General features: G+C 52.7%; 1 pseudogene; it reads left to right on the top strand.

Moving 5' to 3' along the window:
* Window positions 1–42: 42 nt before the first annotated feature.
* Window positions 43–2,462, top strand: LOC102440370 (annotated as a pseudogene).
* Window positions 2,463–10,525: the final 8,063 nt, after the last annotated feature.

Raw genomic sequence — 10,525 nt, forward strand, 5'->3', positions numbered from 1 at the left:
GGGAATCTCATATTCACAAGGAGCACCCTGACCAGGCAACAGAACTACCACCAGAAAGTCCTATTATGGCTGCACACAGTCCAAGTGTCGGAGGAGGTCCTGGACCCTGAACAGGACCATGGGGAGCATGTCCCGGGGGTGGAGGAGGACCTGGACCTCCTGTATGACATGCTGCCGAACCCCAGTGACAGTGGCCCAGACACTGAGGACGATGGCAGCGTCCTCAGCACCCTCAAACCTAGGCTCAGGCCATACTTTGAAGGCCTGTTTAGCGGCCCAGACGTGAAGGACAATCACAGTGTCCTCAGCAGCCCCAATCCCAACCTCAGGCCACACATGGAAGGCCTGTCAGACTCCAGCTTGCAGATGGAGATGTGGGGCCTCCACAGCGCCAGGATCCAAAAGGAGCCTCTGAGTCTGGCCCACCTGCCTGAGAATGCGAGGGCCCCGGGAGGGAAGCAGCCAAGCCACAGTGACTCCAAACTTGTGGCCTACAGCACACCCACCACTACGATTCGAATGGCCTCCCTGTCCCGCCAGCCTATCGATGATGAGGCCACTGACATGCAGGCCAGCACCAAGGCCCAAACCTCGCATAACGACTTCGCCGGAACATCTGAGAGCTGCTTCTTGGAGCAGGCGGCCAGCTACAATGCCGTCCACAGGCAGTCCCAGGAGGACCAAGGGAATCAGATTGTAAGAAGGAGGTGCATGACCAGGCAAGAGAATTACCACCAGAAAGCCGTGGCATCTATGCTCATGGCCCAAGTGTCAGAGAAGGTCGTATCCTCAGAACAGGCCCTTGTGAGGCATGTCCCCAAAGTGGAGAAGGCTCTGGACCGTCGGTGTGACATTGTGGTGAGCTCTAGTGACAGTAGCCTCGACATGGAGGAGGATATCAGTGTCCCCAGCACCCCAAAGCCCAAACTCAGGCGATACTTTGACAGCATGTCAAGTGATAGTGGCTCTGACTCAATGGCCCACAGAATTCACTCCCCTGGGAAGCAGCTGGCACAGCTGGAGGACAACCGGGAGGCAGGGTCATCCACAAAGCATTGGTTCAGCAAGAAGCTGCCATCCATAGTGCGCTTCACCAAGTCTCTAGTCATGCCCTCCAGCAGGTCCAAGAGGAAGCAGGCTGGCCGCCGGGGCTGCGACACAGCCCTGAATGAGTGGGTCAACAGACTGGACAATGAGAGCCCAGACCCACAGAGCCAGCGGCAGATCCCCAGGAAGCCTGTGTGTGACCAGCTCCACAACATCCTCATTTCCCAGGACAAGATGCCCGAGAACATCATCCTGGTCAACACCTGCGACTGGCAGGGCCAGTTACTTTCGGACATCCTGCAGGGGCACACGCTGCCCGTGGTGTGCACTTGCTCCACAGATGACGTCCAGGAGGCCTTCAGCATCATCGTGTCACAGATGCAGAGATACTGCAACTGCAATTCCCAGGCCCTGACGCCTGTGAAGATGGCGGTGGCAGGGGCACAGCCCTACTTCAACATTGTGCTGCGGGTCTTTGTGGACCAGCTGTCCCAGCAGCCACCCCAATGGCTAGATTACATGCGCTTCCTGGTCATCCCGCTGGGTTCCCACCCCTTGGCCAGCTACCTGGGCTCCATGGATTGCCGCTACAACAACCTCTTCCAGGACCTGTACTGGCGGGACATGTTCAACAACCTGGAGTCCCAGAACACCTTGCAGGACACACAGGACGTTGTGTTGAGAATCTCTGAGTACGTTGCGGGGGCCAACTGTGTCTACCTGCTGCCCATCGCAGAGGCCATGCTCATGTCGAAGCAGCAGCGCCCCAATGAGAAGTCCTCACAGAAGCTCATCCCCTTTGTGGGGGCAGTGAAGGTTGGAAGAGTGGAACCATCTGCAGCCATGTTAGGAGACTCAGATGATGTGGTCCCCTCATGCTCCAGTGAGCCTCTGTCCCCTACCGGGAGGGCCTCACCCAACACACTCTCCCCCCCGTCAATGAGTGGGGGCCTGTCCTCCACCAGCCAGAGTGTCCATGCAGAGATGATGGAGCTGCAGGTCGATTACTGGACAGCAGCCCAGCCAATAGATACGAAGGGAGTAGCAGAGAAAAAACACCTACCTACCAGCAAAAACACACTCAAGTGCTTCTTCCAGTCTGTCCAGGTCAGCAGGCTGCCCGCAGTGGTGAGGGCACAGCAACACCTGCCATGGCCATGAAAGTGGTCACCAAGGAGAGGAAAAAGAAGGCGCCCATGAAAACCAAGGACGAGGATGTGGAGTGCAAAAGCCAGTGCATCCAGGGCATTGGTCGCCTGGTTTGCAAGGCCAAGCACCAGCAGAGTATGCTGCCGGTCGTCATCGATGGCGTGGAGTGGAATGACATGGCGTTTTTCCAGTTGGCAGCCCAGTGGTTCTCCCACGTCAAGCACTTCCCCATCTGCATCTTCGCACACAACAATCCCACCTTCTAGCCCTGCCCCTCCCCCTGCCCTTCACTCTGCCTTGGCCAAGCCCAGAAGGACCCAGCTGCTTTTCTGTGAACAGTTCCATTTACTATAGACACAGACCCTGGAAACCCATAAAGAAACCATTTTGAGTTCCAATGTGCTCACAGCCTGGAACCGAAGGGGGTTGCCCCTCACTGGGAGCTCCTCAATGATCTGTTCAGTAACCACAACGCTCTGGCGGGTGGGAGTGAGGAGGGCAGTGTTGAGCTGGAGCATCATGGAAGGTGTGTTTTGGCCTCAGGATGCCCAACATTCTCAGTGAGAAGGGTTCTGGCCTTAAAGACCTGCCCTTCCTGGAAGCCAGGACTCTGCTTCCCTGGGAGACAGCTCCAACCTGTGCTCAGACTCAGAGCTCGGCAGACAGAGGTCAAGGGCTAGCCTCTGATTGCAGCATTCTGAGCACAACATGGAGGCCAGTCAGCCCAGCCAACTGCGAAACAGCTGCCAACCAGCCAACTGGTCCAGCACCACCTACTCGGGGTTACCAGTGAACTTCAGCCTCACAGGCAGAAAGAAAAAAGACCTGTATGGTGCACACTCGCCAGACAAAGTGGTCGATTACCTGAGAAGGGAACCCACCTTCGTTCCTGTCTCATACTACAGAACATTTGCTACCACCCAACAGCTGTGGGACCAATTATGTACCAGGTGAGCCCCTCCCCCTCCAGAGCACATGGCCACCAGGCCACCTGTTGGCTGTTTGCCTTCAGGTCACTGCAACTCCCTGAATGTTTGTTCCTCTGAAACCTCGGTGAACCCGGGAGCAGGCACCTAGGGTTCTTGTAGCGACTTGCTGGGGTCCTCCCTGGTAAATGTTCGCTGGGAGCCTAGACAGTGGAGAGGTCTGCTGGAGGGGCGATGATTGAACCAAGTGGTCATTTTCTCTCCCTGTTGAAGAAGCCACTGCCAAATTTGTGATTCTCTTTGGGGCCTTAGGTTTAGCTCTTTTCTAATATTACAAAGAGTTTGGCGATACTATTAGGGGTCTCTGTCCCAGGTGAATCCAGACTAGAGATGCCAGGGGTGAGCAGTGGGGCCCAGGGTCACCCAGCAATCTGAGATGGGGCTGGTTTGGGCTCATTCAATCAGCGCATATATTAGAAGCTCTGCCAGGTACAGAAATGTTTCTAGGCACTGACCATAAGCCAGTGCTCAGAGCAGACACCAAGCCTGCAGTCCAGAGCTTCCTTCTGGTCGGGAGCAATTCAGTCACACTAGGCTGCACAGGCTCGTAGTGTCCACAGGACACCTGATGTGACGTCCTCCTGGCCTCCTCTACTTATGGCTGCATCTTCGCGTATTGTGAAGAGGATGGTAGACCTCTGTTCAGCAGAAAACGTGAGTCAGTTTCAGGTCAGATCCATGAGGGGAGTATGGGGACTGTTAATTCAAGATGCTGGCAAAACTCTGGATCTCACTCATGGTGGCATTTCTGCAGAGGGCAGAGGACTGATGGCTTCCCTTAGAAAAAAGGACACGAGTCAGAGAGCTGTGCAAGTGGATATGGGTGGTGTGGGCAAGTGGGGAGGTCAGTGGACAGAGAGCCCCTCAGACAATTCATAGCCTTCCGCTCCTAATCCCACCCAGTCTGCACCCCTATCCCGGCACCTTGCTCCCTAATCTGGTAGAACCTCCTCAGTGGCAGCTTGGTGTACCCCGCCCTGTGGGAGTTGAGTTTCAGTGGGAGGCAAAGAACCACACAGGACAGCTAGTGAATTAGGCAGCATGTAGGTGCAGGAGCCAAAGTTGGAGGTGATAGGAAGGCCCTGGGGTTCGTTTGTTTGTTCATTGGTCAGTATTCCTGAAGCACCTACTCTGTGCCAATGAGTGACATGAACAGGGTGGACACCAGCCCTCTCAGTTCTAATGGGAGGGAATGGGGACACTGAGAGAGCATGTCAGGTTCCCCTGAATTAGGGGGCAGGTGGTTAACTCATTGATCCAGAGCTGTCAGGTGGGAGGGCTTTCTGCCAACCATTCCTGGGTGACCAGGCTCATCTCTGCCAGGACTGCCAGACTGAAGGTGGACGAGGAGGAGGTCTGGCTTCTGGATGAGCAGGAGGAGCAGGCACAGGACCCCAGGCTCTCTGAGTGGTGCAATGGGAGGGCCGTGTGGAAGGGAAAGGCAGGCCTCACATTCTGCTGCTCACCTATCTCTCTCCCCAGGGCCATTTCCTGCATGCTGAGCATCTGGCTGGACCAGCACCTCCAGAATTTCCCAGCCTGATGATGCTGTTGGCTGCCATAGAGCTCAACTTGCAGTCTCCTACCTGCCAAACCAGGCCCAGTGCCTCCATTCACAGCGGGAGCACCTGAGCCCACTGAGGCCGAGACAAGAGGAGGAGGAGGCCTCCGGGGGTGGTGTGGGTGAGTGTGCCTTTGGAAGGCACACAAAAAAGGCAGTGAGGGTGCTAACATGCCCTCTTCTTGCATCTACAGAACCAGCTCCAGAGCAACAGCAGGAAAACCCTCAAGAGGCACCGCCACCCGAGTGGCCTCTCCAGAGCCAGAGCCGGATCCAGACCCAGCTTTCACTGAACTTCAAGAGGCAGAAGAACCACCTGCAGCATTTGAGCAACTTACCCCAGCTTCTGCGCGGCCTGTGGTGCCAGATCCCAGGCCAGAGCGCGTGTCAGCAGCCATGGCAGAGAGGGCACCCCCCTACCCCGTTTAGATGCAGTGTTAAAAGTTTTCTGTTCATGTTACATATGTTTATAATTTTACTATATTTTTATGATATTTAATAACATACAGTGTACCGGGGAGAAAATATACTGAAATACTCGTAAACATAAACTTAATTTAGAGTCTATAAAATTTAACCCTAAAAACCCTCAAAGCTTTGAGCAAGTCTGTTTTTCTGGACCCTGACCCACCCAGGGAGAACTGTCCTCACCTACTCCACCTGCCCTTCCTGGAGCCAGGCCTCTGCTTCCCAGGGAGCTGGCTCCACCCTGTGCCAGGACGCAGAGCTGACCTCCCATTGGGAGCTTCCTAAACCTAACATGGAGGCCTGTCAGCTCACCCCTGGGCCTCCATGTTGTCCCCAACATCACTCACTCAGGCTTCCAAATAAGCTTGACCCTCACAGGGTGAAAAAAAAATTAAAAACAAAAATAAAAATGGACATGTAAGGTGTAGACCTCCCAGGAACAGTTAATGGAAAAACTTGTCAAATACCTGGTGCCCAGCTTCCTGGGCAGCCTCCCCACCTTGGTCCGCACCCACTCTTCTGTGTTAATAGAGAACTTTTGGGACTAACCAACGTGTGTGGGACCAACCATGTACCAGGTGAGCCCCTGCTCTTCCACAGCACGGTGATCACTCAGCCACCTGCTTGCTGTGAGTCTCCAGATCACTGCATCTCCCTGAGTGTTTGTTTCTCTGAACATGGGGAGAGCCTAGGCCCAGCTTCATAGGGTTATTGTAGGGACTTGGGGTGGATGGAGGGGGGTTCCTCCTGGGAAAAGGCCCGCTGGGAGCCTGGACTCTGGAGAGGTGTGCTGGAGGAGCTGTGGTTGTTCCAATTGGCCATTTTCTCTTCTTTTAAAGAAACTTCTGCCTTATTTGTGATTCTCCTCAGGCCTTAGGCTAAGCTATTTTCTCTTTTGATAAAGATGTTGGAGATTCCATTAGGGGTCCCTGTCCTGGGTGAGGCCAGATTAGATATTCCAGGGGTGAGCAGGGGGACCCCAGGTTCACCCAGCTATCTGAGATGGGGCTGGTTTGGGCTCATTCATTCATCAAAGGCCCTGACCTCAGGACTGCACTCCAGTGCTTCCTTCTAGTCAGGAGTGATTCAGTCACACGATGCTGCACAGGCAGGTAGCATCCACAGCATAGCCGATATGACTTCTTCCTCAAAGTATCTCTGATCTACATGTATTGTGAAGCAGAAAGTGGATCTCTGGACCAGCAAAAAAAATGAATGGGCTTTGGATCAGAGCCTTAAGGGGAGTATGGGGATTGTGACTTGGAGAAGCTGGCAACAGCCTGGAACCCATGCCTTGTGAGATTTCTGCAAGAGGGCAGAGGTGTGAAGGCTTCTGCTAGAAAAAAAGGAGGGAGTCATCTGTGCATGTGGAATTGGGTGGTGTGGTTTGGTGGGGAGGGCATGTGGCTGCACACACAGAGAAGAGCTCGCAGAGGCTGGGCTTAGGCAGGAGCACAGAGGCGCTCAGGTCAGTGCCCAGTGGCCTGCAGTCTGGAGGTTGTCCTGGGGTGGGGCCTTGAATTGGGACTTCAGTGATGGAGATGGGAGGTTTCTTCCTTGGAAGGCACACAAAAGGCAGTCATGGTGGTAACATGTTCTCTTCCTGCATCTACAGAAGCAGCTCCAGAGCAAGATTCAGAAACAACTAAAGAGGCAATGTCTACTCTGGTGCCCTCTCCAGAGCCAGAGCAGACTCCAGGCACAGCTGTCACTGAACTTCCAGATGTGACCCACCTGCAGCTTGTGAGCCACATGCCTCAGCTCCTTCAGAAGCTGTGGTCCTAGATCCTGAGCCAACTCGTGTATCAGCTGTCACAGCAGATGGGGCTCCTTCCCCTCCTTTATGTGAAGTTTTAAAATATTTTTGTTTATCATATATATTTTTATAACTTTACTGTACGTTTCTTATACTATTCAGTAACATACAGTCTAATTAAAGAAAATGTAATGAAATATTCTTAAACATAAATTTAATTTAGATTCTATAAAATTTAACTCTACAATCCTTCAGAGCCTTGAGCAAGTCTGTTTCTTCTGGGCCTGTGTCATGTTACTATGAGTCATAGATTGGGAAGAATTAGTCTCTCAGGAGCCATCTGCTCTAAGGATGTGATGTTCTTGAGGCCCAGGACAATGGGACTTTGGGGGAAATTGACCCACGAGCATTGGGGAAGGGACCCTTTATGTCAGGGCTGCCCCTGGGAACCCACATTTTGTTTGACTTCATCTCCCACCAGCACATGGACAAAGCATGGCCTTAAGCACCCCCTGGCGTCCATGTTGCAGAATGCTGTAGGGTTTAACCAGCAGCAAGCAGTTCCTGAACCCTGACTGCCACCTGCACCTGGATAGAAACTCCACCCTGCTCCACGCGCACTGAACAGCATTCTGAGCATCTCCTCTGTTGGCCCACAGCACTGAAGAGGGAACAGGGAATGTCCCAGGGCCCGGGGTCCACACTCATCTCCTCCACAGGCACCGCTTCCAAATCTCCTCTGGGGTCAGAGCCTCTATCTGCCCTTAGACCCTAGGCTCTGGGTTCAGCTGGGCTTTTTCCTGAGGCTCTTTAGTCTCACCAGAGCCCAGCAGCCATTCTGTCTCATGCCCCAAGACTGAACAGGGTTGTGGAGACAGCCTGGCTTCTCCTTTTACATCAACCCTCCTCAGTGCTCTGAACCACACTGGTGAGGATGGACTAGCAGCCTTGTACAGCACCCCACCATGGCACAAGCTACATGACTCAGGACAAATGGGCGTTCACTGTGGACCACACCCAGGGTCCATGCTCTCAAGGAGATCAGCTCTGTTGGTTGACACGGAGAGAAAGGAATTCTGAATGGAGTCTGATGAGACCTCCCACTGACCCCTGAGGACCTGATCCCATCACGGGGGCATTGCACAGGCTGTCTTTAGGATGTGATTTCTAAACCAGAAAGATCAATAAGTACTTGTCTACCCTCTTCATCTTGATTTCGCAATGGCAGCCGATGAAGGCTTGTGAAATTAAATGGAGGTCTGGAAATCAGGGGGCAGTTCTACCTTAGAGGTCCATGGTGATGGCAGTGCACTTGCACGCACTAGTAATGGGCCTGGAGGGGCAGTCGCCTGCCTTGCGTGGAGCGTCTCCTTACCTTGGAAGCTCAGAACTGTGTTCTCAACAGAAGCTGTTTCCTATTTCAAATTACACTTTTCAGTTTGGCTCTACTTTGCAGGGTCCTTTCCTAAGTTTCACAGCCATCCTCCAAACTGGAGGCAGAAGGTGTTAGAAATGAGGGGTGGGGGCTGGAGGGAACTGGGAGGAGAAAAGAAGGGAGATAGGTGGGCAGGCCCAGGGCCTGGTGTGGGACGACTGTGCTAGTGATCTATTGCTGAGAGTTACCCCACACTAGAGACTTAACCAAAACACACTAATTAGCTCACACATCTGTGACCAGGAATCCCGCATGGCTCAGCTGGGACTACTGTGGTCTCACCTGAGGCAGGATCTGTGTCACTGAGGGTCTGAGCTCCCTTCGGGGTCTTTGGGATTCAGTTTGGATGGAAGGCTTGACTTTCTCTGTATCTGTTGGTCACATTCAGTACTAGGCCATGTGGGTCTCTCCAGATAGCCACTCACAGCACAGAGGCTTATTCGTCAGTGGAGAGAGAGAGAGAGAGAGAGGGAGAGAGAGAGAGAGAGAGAGAGAGAGAGAGAGAGAGAGAGAGAGAGACAGAGAGAGAGAGAGAGAGAGAAAACAGATCAGAGTGAGCAAGAGAGTAGGCACCAACTTTTTATAAAACTTTTCAGGTTGGAAAGAAATCAACTAAAGAACTTGTGTGCATATATGCATAACCCAGGGACACAGACAATAGGGTGAAGACATGAGATGGGGGTTAGGGGTCAGCTAGAAGTGGTCAATGGGGTAAAAGGGGACATATGTAACACTTTCAACAATGAAGATTAAAAAAACATAAAATGGATTTGCTTTAAAATTGTTAATTTTTTTTCTAAAAAATTGATGAGAAAGAGAGTGAGAGAGAACCAAAACTGTGAGAGAGAAGCATCAATTGGTTGCATCCTGTATGCACCCGGACTAGGAATCAAGCCCACAACCTAGGTATGTACCCTTACCAGGAACCGAACAGCAATCCTTCAGTGCACAGGATATTGCTCAACCACTCTGGCAGGGCCAGGAACTGACTTTTAGAACCAAATCATGGAGGTCGTGTTGGATCCCTTTGCCGTCTTCTATGGAGTCACTACAAACACCCACATTTAAGGGGAGGGCACACATTCACACCACACGAGGAAGGTGAAGACCATGGGGAGTCACTGAGGAGGAAACCGGTGACGGAGAGGTCCAGGCCTTGCTCAGGATCACAGACAGAATGCGAGCCTGAGATAAACCCAGTTGTGTCCTCAAAGGGGGATCCTAGGTGCTCCCAGGTTGGCTCAGGGGCTCTGGAAAAGGCTTTTCCAGTGGAATCATGTACAGCCATGAGGATAGCATGGGGGAGATGGTGAGCACTTGGCAGCCTAGACAGTATTTGTCTGAAAAGGCACCCAGATCTGGAATCACGAAGGTGCACCTCTGTCCACAACCCACCCACAGTGGAGAAAGCTGGGCCCCCTTATCCTCAGCTCATGCTTCCGTAGTTGTGGATCACACCCTCATTGGATAATTGGGAAACTGAAGCCCATAGTCAGGCAGGGATTGTCCAGGTTACTTGATATTCAGAGTCCAAACTTCAGGAATGTTCAGACCTTCCAGGCCAAGGCTCCCAGCTCCCCACAGAGTTGGTCTGGAAATTAGAAATCCTGACATAGTGGGCAGCTCCTGCCTGTTCCTCCCTATCTGGGGGCTGTTTTGTTCTGGGACCCAGAAAGGAAGCACTGGCATGTTTGCACACACACACGCACACACACACACACACACACACACACAGACACACACACCCTATAGATATGATGACATTGGGTGGGATTAGAACAAAAGCAGACATAGCGTAGGTGACAGCAGGAAGGAAAAAGAGGTTGGAGGCACTATCTACATGTGACAGTCCTCCTCCTACTTTATAGCTCCTCTCCCACAGGAGCTTGAACAGCCCTAAGAAGCACTGGCTCCATAACCCATTGTGCAGGCAGGACAGAGACGGGCTCTGACAGGCACAATGACTTATACAAGATCAAGAAGAGGTAAGAATGAGGGATTGAGTCTACACCCTGGTCGGTTTCCTCAAGTCTGGGACCCTGGCTGCACCCAGAGCCTCTAGGGGGCTGGGCAGATGGGTGTGCTGGTGCCACTGTGTACAGATGAGGTGTTTCATGGAGAAA

The sequence above is a fragment of the Myotis lucifugus genome, unplaced genomic scaffold, assembly GCF_000147115.1.
Source record: "Myotis lucifugus unplaced genomic scaffold, Myoluc2.0 scaffold_1114, whole genome shotgun sequence".
Taxonomy (NCBI): Eukaryota; Metazoa; Chordata; class Mammalia; order Chiroptera; family Vespertilionidae; genus Myotis; species Myotis lucifugus.